The sequence below is a fragment of the Mytilus californianus genome, unplaced genomic scaffold (genome assembly GCF_021869535.1).
Source record: "Mytilus californianus isolate M0D057914Y unplaced genomic scaffold, xbMytCali1.0.p SCAF_8, whole genome shotgun sequence".
Lineage (NCBI taxonomy): Eukaryota > Metazoa > Mollusca > Bivalvia > Mytilida > Mytilidae > Mytilus > Mytilus californianus.
Window position 1 is genome coordinate 94,179,138 of NW_026262734.1, and position 12,954 is coordinate 94,192,091.

At 33.3% G+C, this 12,954-nt stretch overlaps 1 long non-coding RNA gene across 2 annotated transcripts; it reads left to right on the forward strand.

The window, feature by feature from the left end:
* The first annotated feature begins 8,823 nt into the window (after positions 1–8,823).
* On the forward strand, positions 8,824–11,989 carry LOC127713112 (uncharacterized). Of its 2 annotated transcripts, none has more exons than XR_007987456.1 (4): positions 8,824–8,856; positions 9,788–10,220; positions 11,086–11,143; positions 11,873–11,989. It is a non-coding gene; the product is annotated as an uncharacterized LOC127713112 (long non-coding RNA). The 2 variants fall into 2 exon arrangements; XR_007987457.1 differs by lacking the exon at positions 8,824–8,856 and adding an exon at positions 8,863–8,916.
* Positions 11,990–12,954: the final 965 nt, after the last annotated feature.

The window sequence follows — 12,954 nt, forward strand, 5'->3', positions numbered from 1 at the left end:
CAATTAAACACTTTGACCGGAAAACTTTATAATTTTCGCTGATTTAAGTTGATTGCATGTGTTTTGCTTTCGAAAGCGTTAAACGTGGAAACATTATAATTGTGTAAGGAGCCGTGACTTTATATTCAAACATATCATTTTTGTCGAAGTGTGTTCATGTCAATTTCCCCCAAAGGAACAATGACATTTCCTTTACACAATGTCATGTTGCAAATCATATGTTCACAAATATTTTTATTATATATAGCTCTTCAACTGTTTCGGTTTTATACATCTTTGGCTTTCAAATATTCGGATTTGAGCGTTCCTGATGAAGGTAAATCCAGAAAAGCGCTTCGGACGCATTAAATTTACAACGTGTTGTTTTTATTTTTTAAGAATCTGATATCCCTGTCTAAAGCAAACAATGGATTAAAAATAAAAAGAACTACTAGTACTTGTTTTTGTTGATTTGTATGTTTGAATGAAATAAATGATTTCACTACTATTTAACAGTCCAAATTTTAGGTGAAAGTTAAATCCTTCCTGGTCTATGTCTTTTGTTTTTTGTTATTGTTTTCTCTTAATATAACAATGATCAACAATGCCTATTTTAAATTATAATTCGTCAGTTAATTTTTAAAAAGGAACCGCTACTCTGTATCCCTGTAATTTAACTATTTCTAATTTCATGTTCATACCCAACATTTGTATTTTAAACGGTTAGTTGTATTAACCTAGCGTAACATTAATCATAATCATATCATTTTGTATACAGAAATTATCCAATGGTAGAAGCAGAATCCTCCGATTCGTCATCTTGACAGCTAATGGCACAAGGAAGACATTGACATGGAAATATATTATACACATTTGAACAATCGGTAAATCTCGGTAGATTTCGCTCGTTAGATTTGCCAAGGTGTACCGAATGCATATTTAAACTGAGTGTGTAATAGTTAGTGTTTTATCATGGGAATAAACGGAATTTATTAAAACCAGAGTTATTCATTTTTCAACAATATGTTGTCTTAACAGAAAAGTAAACATTTGTTGTGTGTTTCATTTCATCAATTCACGAAGAACCATGTAAATAAGTTTTGTGGATATTCCATTTAATATATATACACCAATCTCGAGGTTTTTTTTATGAATGAGTTATATCGGTTGACCTGAGTTCAATCGGCGTAAACGACGTTATCGAACAATTCGTTCTTACTGTGACGTAATAAACCTAAGCATTGTGACATAGGAAATTTAAGGGAAAGTGCACGAATTCGTCGATAGGCTATCTGGACAATATCTTGTACGTAGCTGCCTCTTGGTTCTTCTATTTTTACGGTAAAGTTTGGTAGTTGGTGGTTAGTTGGTCTGTTCAATTGTCAGAATTTTTGGGTAATCCCTGTTATCTTTTTTTTATGTTTAATTCTATCTACCCACCAAAGATTCCGCTTAAACCATTGCAAAACAAAAAATATATATTGCGGAAGTGACCGATAACTGGTCCATATAGGCGAAAGATACCAAAGGGATATTCAAACTATTAGGACAACGCCATGGCTAAAAACAAAAGACCAAAAGACAAACAATAGTACACAAAACACAACATAGAAAACTAGAGACTGAACACCACGAACCCCACCGAAACCCAGGGGGGTAATCTTAGTACTCCGAAAGGGTAAGCAGATCTTGCTCCACGTGTGGTAACCGTCGTGTTACTCATGTGAGTACAAACCAGGTAATAAGGCTAATTCGGTAGGTTAATTCGAGGGGAAGGGGGCGGGATTGTGGTTACGACAATTGGAACATATCCGTCGTTATCTGTGAATCTGATATTCCATAATTTTCAACCAACTCGTGATGGCGTCCGTAAAATTTACGATTTGTAAAACTTGTTTTGTCCGCTGTAAGACATGGTATGTTTCCCACGGTTAAGCCTTTACCCATATATTTATTTAGAAAAAAAAGGTGTTTAACTCTTTCTATAACTTACAGGAACGTTATTTTTTTTATTAAATGGTGTCCGTACTATGAATTAGAAGACCTTTAGGTCAATGTTTTGATAAGTGAACTGTAAGGTCAATGTTCCCATAAAGAAGACCCCAAGCTTAATGTTTTTATAGATGACCAGGTATATATTTGGTGACAAAATCGTCGGATCATTTTTGGAAGATCATATCAACATAGCGACAGGTGAAAATCAGTATACTCTGTAACCCCCCTTTTCCCCCCGAAAAATGATCGTCCCCTTAATGTTTATATTGACAACTAGTAATCATAAGTTCTTTCTGTGAATTGGTTGACCGATATATCTATGTACATACGTGAATTGACTTCTGTAATCAGTTTTAATTAATAGCCAGGTATGTACATGTAGGTCAATGCTGTCTTGAGTAAAATAGGTTCATATTCATTGCGTGTATGTACAACAGTAACAGTTAGGACATTTTTGGATTGAGTTGGCAAGTTGTTTTTGTGTTATATCAGAATATTTTGACTAGATGAAAACATGGCGTTGCAGTGATTTTTTCATACGTATGTTAGGGCGTTTTACTGTCTTTTTCGTGGACTATTTTACAATTTTTCCTTCTTTGCAAATTTAAAGGTTTAAAAGGAAAATATGTTTGATACTTTAAAAGTATCCTTCTAATACAGGAATTATTTCTTAAACATCAAGAAATTATTTCCTAGACATCACTGCAATGTTGACATCATAACGTACTTTGTCGTCGCATATAGTCTAACACCCATCTAGATTCTTCTCTGTTTCTATCTTTTATTTATCAGCCTAAATTCATGGGATTATAATTGAAATTGATTGATTGATTGATTGATTGGATTTTTCGTGGCGCCGGGTCAGTTTTTATTTGCGGAGGAAGCCGGATTGCCCGGAGCGAACCATCGACCTCAAAATTGACGCCAGATTTGTTCCCGTTTTTTGTAACAACAACAACGTTTTCTTTTGTATGACTTATCATCGAATACAATCTTTCGGATTTCTATGTGTTCAGTGCATCTAATTTGACAAGGGCTATATTAAGATAAGGAGAGGTACTATGATTGCTAATGAGACAATTATCTACCAGACACCAGAGACCAATTACTTGGATGAGAGCAACTATGGGTCACCTTCAACAACGAGCAAAAACCGTACAGTAAGGCTATAAAAGGCCCCGACATGACAAAATGTAAAATAATACAAACATGAAAACCATCATGAGTTATAATTTAACACTAGACGAAGGACAAATATAACATACAACCAATGAATATAGACAACTGACTTGGGACATGCATATACAAAATATTGCGGGGTTAAAAATGTACCCGTCCCTCAACCCTTATTAAAAAGACAAAACGTATCGATCTAAATTTGAAAGTACTCGCAGTTACTGAAAGCTAGTTCAATGGCTATTAAATACCTTGCTTGCAAACTTTGATTGGTTGTTTGATCCAGCATTGTTATTAAGATTAACACCTAAATCCAACGAAAAGTCGGAGTAACAGTTTACAATATACTGAATTGATTGAACAATGAACATTTTTTTCCTTTCAAGTGCCTGACTTGAAACAATATAATAATATGCATTGTCCAATAAATTCTTTTTATATAGTAAACAGACTGTTTACTGGAAGCATAATCAACATAGACTATTATAATAGCTCTAATGAGTTTGGCAATAAACTGTGGTCAATAACAATACAGAAATTAGTCTGCTATTTAAGGGGCGCAAATGGTGCCCATCGAAATATCTACAACCTATTAACAAATTCCATTGCCAAAATGTAGATAAAATGTTGTCAAGGAGATATTTTACTACTTTATCATTTTATCAAGAAGTTTTCTGTGAGTTTTGTGGACCGTTGTCTTCTCTGTATTCTTTGGACAATCGTGACCAATTATGGTATTTGCTTCCAATGACTGAACAAATTGTGATTAGATATAAGAAGATGCGGTATGAGTGCCAATGAGACAACTCTCCATCAAAGTCACAATTTGTAAAAGTAAACCATTATAGGTCAAAGTACGGCCTTCAACACGTAGCCTTGGCTCACACCGAACAGCAAGAAAAAATGACCATTCAAACAGGAAATTTGCCTATTTGGTGTACATTGTCTTTGTTATATTCATGAATATGAAAAAATAGATTTTGTACTTTTTCACAGTTTGGATCAATAATGAATAATGTGTTGAGAGTTTTTGGTTTCATGTGTCTTGTATTAATCAATAGGTAAATGAATGTGTCTTATACAGTTTGGATAATACAATCGTACAGATATTGTGAGGCCATACTGTTTTTTTTTACCTTAGGAAATAGTTGAAATGTTACGTTCAAACAAGCATATGATCATGAGTTAAGCGTATTGTTTTTTTTTCAATCCGTGGTCAGCAAGATGGGGAAAAACCAACCCCGACATGCATATTATATTTGACGAATTTTGTACTTTATTTACCGAAAATTATCTCATTTAAATTTTTCCTCTCTCTCTCTTATTGTTTATTACTTATCTTTACTTTTGTGTTGATTGATTGATTGTTGCTTGTTTAACGAACATGTGGCAATTATTTCATGCATATTCAGAACTAGAAATTTTAAACAATTTATACAACAGTCAGGTTTTTCCGTGATATGACGAAGGGATGAATGGCGGGGACCTTGAACGGCCAATGGAAAACAGATAGTATATTGGAAAGGAGCAGAAATTTTGCCGTGCAACAGGCCATTTAGGCTTCTTATATAAACCTCACAGAGTTGGTGAAAAGGTTCGTTAACGTGTTAAGAGCGAAGCACTGTCTCTACACGAAGAATCGAATGCAACGTTCCCATTCTGATCGGACATGAGGGTCTGGATGGGGTTTACAGAATAGAGAATATTGGGCAAAACGTGCAGAATAAAGGGCTAAAAAATAAAGAATAGAGAAAAAAGGCTAAAAAAATAAGGAATATAGAATAATGGGGTACTTAGATATAAAGAATAGGGAAAAACTGGTAAAATTTATTAAGAATAGAGAAAAATGGCATTAAAAAGTAAAGAATACAGAAATGAAGGACCCCCCGTCCACACCCTCGGACATGGCATCGTATACAACTCGCACAGCCAAACGGACATCCCACTTCGGCCAGGGTCTTACTGCCAATCTGAAAAAGAACAAGATGACCATATTTCTAAATCGAAGGCTCCCTTTGGGTACTTTTTGTTTTGAAGCAATGACATAAAGAAAGTATTTTTCTCCAGGCAAAAGATATCCATGACAAAATCACGATTTAATTCGCATGTTTAAACTGTGTAAGCATAAAAATATCTAACGTTATAAGAAGGGTAATATTTAGAACAATATCTAGTAATTATAAACACTTTAATGCAATTACAAAAATGTATATAGAGAATATCATATGGCTTTTTCAATATCACACCTGTATCAACCCGAGACACCAATGTAATCCCAAGAGCTCTGCTCGAGGGATTATATTGGTTGATGGTTGATACGGTGTGTGATATTGAAAAAGCCATATCATATACACTTTATTATATACATGTACCTCAAGTACAACTAATCTCTTATGTATTTTTCACGAGACATGACGTAATACATATTAGGGGTTTAATAAAGCTTTTGTAACCGTGACTGATATCAATTACGTGACGTCATACATATTAGGGGTTTGATAAAGCTTGATCACTATCGATATCATCACGGATGGCTGATACAGCACGATTGTCATCAATTGTTTTACACATACAATTTACCTGTATTTATTACTAAGTATATAATAAATATATTTATAAATATACATGTATAAATATAAATAAGGAGATTTTGTATGATGTCTAACCATCCACCAGAGACCAAATGACTGGGGTGTAGACCATTGTAGTTCACTGTACGGCTACAAGAAGGACAAAGTCCATAACATGTATACGTTTGAATTAAGGGAGCTACCATTTGATTTTTATGGGGGAGGCTAGGATGAAATTCGAAAAAATAGGCATGACAGGAGTTTTTAGTAAAAAGATCAGGATGACAATTTAGGTAAAAAAAAGTCAGGATAAACTTTAAAAAAAAAAAGGCAGGACCGAATAGAGTGAATAATAAAAAGGCAGGACAGAGATTACAACTAAAAAAATGAAGGACAAAATTTTTCATCCTAGCCCCTCCCCCCTCTCCCCCCCATAAAAATCAAATGGTAGCTCCCTAAAGTAAGTTGTTTTCAAAGACCTCAAAAGTAGTTAGTTGTGTACTCTTAGAAAATTGTGTCGGTAAATATGTCAGAAAGGTTATAAATTTCAGAAAGGTCATAAATGTTAAAAAGGTTATACATATCGGAAATGATATACATTTCAGGAAGGTTGTATATTTCATTAACATATACGTTTTTTTTTTAAAACTACTTTCTATACATGCGATTGCCTTTAATTTGGTATTCTATTTTGGAATTTGGGAAGTTTTTAGGACATATAGTATGATTTTTATGCCAATACCACAAAATCCAGTGAACTTTCCTGGCCTATTTTTAGATATAATCTATGGAGAATTAAACCTTATACACATCTTTAAGAAAAGTATATTAAAAAAATAAAATATATGCATACTTGGGTTACGTTTTATTTATCTTACGTAACTCCTTTAAGTTAAGTTATTCAAGAAAATACTTATATATAAAATTGAGAATGGAAATGGGGAATGTGTCAAAGAGACAACAACCCGACCATAGAACAGACAACAGCAGAAGGTCACCAACAGGTCTTCAATGCAGCGAGAAATTCCCGCACCCGGAGGCGTCCTTCAGCTGGCCCCTAAACAAATATATATACTAGTTCAGTGATAATGAACGCTATACTAAACTCCAAATTGTACACAAGAAACTAAAATTAAAAATAATACAAGACTAACAAAGGCTAGAGGCTCCTGACTTGGGACAGGCGCAAAAATGCGGCGGGGTTAAACATGTTTATGAGATCTCAACCCCCCCCCCCCCCCCCCCCCCCAATACCTCTAGCCAATGTAGAAAAGTAAACGCATAACAATACGCACATTAAAATTCAGTTCAAGAGAAGTCCGAGTCTGATGTCAGAAGATGTAACCAAAGAAAATAAACAAAATGACAATAATACATAAATAACAACAGACTACTAGCAGTTAACTGACATGCCAGCTCCAGACTTCAATTAAACTGATTGAAAGATTATGTCTTTATCATATGAATATCAGGCACAATCCTTTCCGTTAGGGGTTTAGTATCATACCATCATAACATATATGAGAAGAACATAACCCGTGTGATGCCAACAACTGGTTTTTAAATAAATGTGTTTAGTGCCGATGCAAAGACCCTATAAGTGAATCAATATTAACGCCAAAATATGCAATCTTTAATGACCTGACAACAGTATCGTAACTATATCCCTTCTTAATAAGTCTATTTAAAGGTTTTGTTAGTTTCAGAGGTGAATACTGACATTTTTGTGCTTTATAAAGAATATTTCCATAAAAAATTGGATGTGAAATACCTGAACGTATAAGAAGTCTGCATGTTGAGCTATATTTACGAATGATGTCCTTATACCGATGATAAAATTTAGTAAATGTTTTGACTAGTTTGTGATATCGAAAACCCTGGTGTAATAATTTTTCAGTAATACATAAATTTCTCTCGTTAAAATCTAAAACATTATATATGTATATATATATATGTAATGTATAATTGCAAATACACTACGAAAAGTTACATTAAATACAACTGCATGTTCGTTCCCGTACCCACTCAATAGATGTTGCATTTTCAAATCTCTGGAATCCTTGGTCTACCAGGAGTTTTTGTTTTAATATCTACAATATATTGACAGATAGTTCATTGCAATGACTGCCATATGATCGCATTTCTCCCCAAATATATAGTTTCGTGGAGATGAATTTCATTTTCTGCTTAGGTTTTTTTTTCAGTGTTCAAACGAAACAAAACCACTTTAAAACTTATATACAAAATTTCCCAGACAAAATTTCCTAGAAAATTTTCTATACAAAATGCGAAGAAGAATTATTGGTTTAATATCGGGAATATTTTATAGGTTTACAAAAAAATCAAAGCAAACAATTGGTAACTATAACGCAACGAGAGATCCATCATTGCACAACCACACTTCTAATATATATGAAAGAAATCACCGATAACCAAAACGAAAAATCCAAACAAACAATAAACACATATTTAATAATTATCCTCACACCATGACCAGAATGATGATACATTACTGTTAATGTGTATGACAATGAGAAAATATGCAGGGATCACTCAAACATCTCCAATCTGAGTTCAATATTCAATAAAGAAATAAGATACAAGTATGTCATCGAAACCTCTAAAACTTCCTGCGGACACTTATATGCATACTTGGCAATACAAGTGATATTTTCAGGTTTTGTCATCGATAGGAATTTTCTCTATGAGACAGAAGCTGTATGTGTATTTTACCAAATAAAATGAATAAATAGTTGCAAAATAGGTCACCGTGTCGGTCAAATGTAAATTGAATGTTAGTTCATGAAAGGAATTTTTTTGAAATACATCTTTCCCATTTAACCGTTCTTGTATTAATTCAGATGTAAAATGTATAACTTCTCTTCCTATATTAGACAACATGGTGATGTCTCAATTAATTTAAAAAAGATATGTCAGTTATCGGATATTAATCGTTAATATGAAAGACAAGTGCAACTCTCTAGCGGCAAAGGAAATACTAAAAATGGTTCCTTTCCATGTTCACGTATTTTAAGCCATTTGATTGGTTGTTGAGATAGATATCTGCATATATATAAGTGATGATAGTTATCTGGACTACTGTGTGCAAACTACCACTTACCGCAGCTCCATCTCTGTAAGTTAATAACTATTACTTTTACATTTTGAGCTCGGAAAACAGATAGCTACTTTTTAGGTAATTTAAAATTCTACCACGGTGACATAAAGCCAATTTTATTTGGTAACTTTATTTAAGAATGTGTATATTTTCTCAGTGAATATTATTCAAATCTAAACTTCTACCACACCGAAATAAAACCGATTTTGGTGTGTAACTTAAAGTCAGAATGTTTTAATTTTTAACATTATTCATATGAGAATACTTGATTGTTATTCAGTTTCAAAATTTATTTGATATACTATGACAGTTGCCGGGGTTATTTTAAAACAAAATAAAAAGATAACGCATTTACTTTGATAAAGCATTAACTTATTTCTCATCAGCAGTGCTCGAAACTCAAACAAAACAGAATTTCAAAATATCATTTTCTATTTTGGTAACAAAAAAAGTTCCTGTAGTCAAAAATTCAAATTTCGAGTTTGACCTTTTTTGGTCGATTTATTTCTGCTTAAAGATCATTACAAGATTTGATAAATTTGAAAAATATCCATCGAATTAAAAAAAATGGTTATATCGGCAGTCAAAACCGCTCTACAGATTTATTACTCGAAGGAAATACATAAAAAAGGAAAAACTTTCGTTGTTGTAGTTTAAACTCTACACGTACATAAGTATCATAGTTTAACTCCTAACTTATAACTAGTTCAGTGTAGTAAGGACATGGTAATGACAAATCGTCACTTTTAGTTTTGAAATATCTTGAAAAGTTTAAAAGTTTTTTTTATAGGAAACAATTAAATCTCTTATTTTGGAAATATAATTTGACCGTTCAAGATTGATACGCTCAAATTGAAATTGAAAATGAAAATACGACATTTCTCTCACACTTTCTCTTTTAAAACTTTTTTCATAATTCTTATGAATTTTAATCTACTTCGTTTCGTAGGTACAAACGACAATGAAAACGGAGATAAAATTATGTGTATGCGTTGTCCTCGCGGCAGTATGCATTGCCGGCGTAAGATCAGCTGGTAATTATGGCAGAGGAAGTTATGGAAGAGGTGTTTATGGACGAACTGCATCATACGGCGGCGGTGGATCCAGCAGAGGATACGGCGGCGGCAGTGGATACGGCAGAAGTGGATACGGCGGAACTGGATACAGCAGTTACGGAAAAGGTACTGCTGGACGTGGGAGTGGTACATTGTATTACCCTTATTACTACCCTGTTCCCTACTATGTACGTGGTGGCAGAAGACGAGGAGGAAATGTAAGAGTTACTCCAGCCATAATTGCAAGAACAGGAGGACGACGTAGAGGAGGAGCCGGAAGAGGTTTTCTTGGAGGAAGTGGATTCGGAGGCATTTTTAGTTTGATCAGTAAGTTTCATTATAAGTATATTACATATTTATCTTATCAGAGGGTCTAGATAAGGTTTACAGAATAGAGAACAATAGCCAAAAAGTGCAGAATAAAAGGTGAAAAAATAGACAAAAATAGACCCAAAAAAAATGAAGCATATAGAATAATGGGATGCTAAATTATAAAGAAAAGAGAATAATGGACAAAACAATAAAGAAAAGAGAATAATGGACAAAACAATAAAAAATAGAGAAAAATGGTATAAAAAGTTTTAGAAAAAATAAAGAAACGAAGGAACGCAGGCCCATCCAGACCCTCATATCATGTAGTAACGAAAAAACTTAACATTTTTTTTATAAAAACTGCTGCAGAGTAATACTACATATAACACGACAGGTGCCACATGTGGAGTAAGCTTATCCCAACACTTCCCGGGAGCAACTGATATCACACCCGGTTTTTTGTTGGGTTCGTGTTACCATGGCATTGTCAGTTTGTTTTCGACTTATGCGTTTAAATATCCATTTGGTATCTTTCGCCTCTCTTTTATAAAAGAGATATTATTCTAATTATTATTATTATTATTATTATCATAATTATTATTATTTATTATTATTATTATTATTATTATTATTATTATTATTATTATTCTAACGGAATTGTTGTAAGATTCCTATTTTCAGAAATAAATGTTTCAAAATATTTACTTTAAAAAAAATATTTAGAAATAGGGGCGGGGGTCCATTCCATGAGCGCCTGTGATTCATACGTGGTGATTTATATTCACTGTTATGTATTTAACCAAAAAATTCTGTAGTATAGACAAGAAGTACAATCATCCAAGGAAAATCATAACTATAAATTATTTTCTTTTCTTTTCAGTCACGCTTTTCTTTCTTCAGTTTATTCTAGGACTCATAGGATAGACAGCATAATCCAGGTAATTGTTAACTATCATATCCTTACATGTATATATATCCCGAAATATATTGAAGCTAGTAGACCGGAGTTACTTATTCATAGAAAATAATATTTGGGATAATATAGATGACTTTCACATTCGTTCATTTTCCCTTTCATATCCAGTGTCACCGGCAATGCTTATGTCATATAAACTTCAATGTGATAATCGATTGTTCAATGACGTCATTTAATTATAGACCAATTTCTATATTTCTTTGTATGAATGAATACGACGGTTGATCCTGTGGCCAATCGGCGTTTTAATTAGTAAGGCGATGCAACCTTTCTTTTCAAATCTGACACACACTTGACGAAATTCAAATTTCTATTCATATTTATATATAAACGTTAATAGTATCCAAAATTGAATCACACACTGAAGTGTATACAAAATACGAAATTCACATATTTCAACTATCTCAGAAAATATCAGACATATAATACAAGACCTTAACAATTGAAAACAAATCATGACCTTGAAACGCAAGAATAAAAAAACGCAGCAATTAGTAAGAGTTGTGTGTATTTAGTATTGCATCATTTTTACATTGTATTCATGATTATGAGATGTTACAATCTAAGTTGAATATATGTGGTTATAAATTTATAAGATATTGACATTTCTCAGCTTTTCACATTTGACAATGTACCAATATTATGCAATTGTATATGTATATATATAAATTTGTTTTGTTTCTATTTACAGCCGGAAATAAATCTAAGGGAAGTAATCATGGTAATGATATATCAGCACACAAAGCAGTCGTTGGGTACACACCATATAATACTGATACAATTTTGTAAATAAAAAAGCAGACCAGAATTTTGTTTACATTTTTTTAACGAATAAAAAAGGTGTTTGATGTTTACGTCAATGATACAGCAACCCGACGACACAAATGACCTAATGACATATAATTATAAATACGCCCCAAAAAAGTTATCGTTTTTCAATGGACAAGTATGTGGGTAAAATCCGAAATATCTCTGACGTCTGATTGCCTGCCTTTCTGCTACGTGATTTTACTTTGAACAAGTTATCTAGTTGTTTTTTTAGTTCCATGCATTTACATATGTAGATATAAAATTAACGCACATGATTCCATGTACATATAAATATAAAATTAACGCACATGACCCCGGTGGTGACCTACATATACATGCATTTACAAGTTTCGCTTTATAATCCTGTTTTCTATGTCATGCAAATAAGATTGTGCCTATTTACATAAGTAAGGTTCAAGTTCATTGAGAAAATCAGACACAAAAGTAAAATCTAGACGAAAGGAAAAAACGTCACTGAAGGGGTTGAGGGTTTCATGTTTTTGTTTGTGCTACAGGTTTGGAGAGGAGGGAGCAGTTCGTTAATATAAGGTAAATACACGTATAACTAAATTTTAAAAAAAATAGGGACACGAACGGTATATGATTATTTGTTAAACAAAAGATTTAAGCAAAACCTTGTCTGTCCGAGGCTAGGCAGGTAATTTCCATGTTTTTAACAAGGACTGAGATGTTGCATTTCACGCCCCTCCCTACCTATAAAATATCGGACTAATGCATCTCATGCCCCTCCTTACAGATCAATTTCAAACTAATGCATCTCATGCCCCTCCTTACAGATCAATTTCGAACTAATGCATCTCATGTCCCTCCATACAGATCTTGGCATTCCACGCCCCTCCTTACAGATCAATCTCGAACTAATGCATCCCACGCCACTCCTTACAGATCAATCTCGGAATGATGCATCTCACTCCTCTACTTACAGAGCGATCACGAACTAAT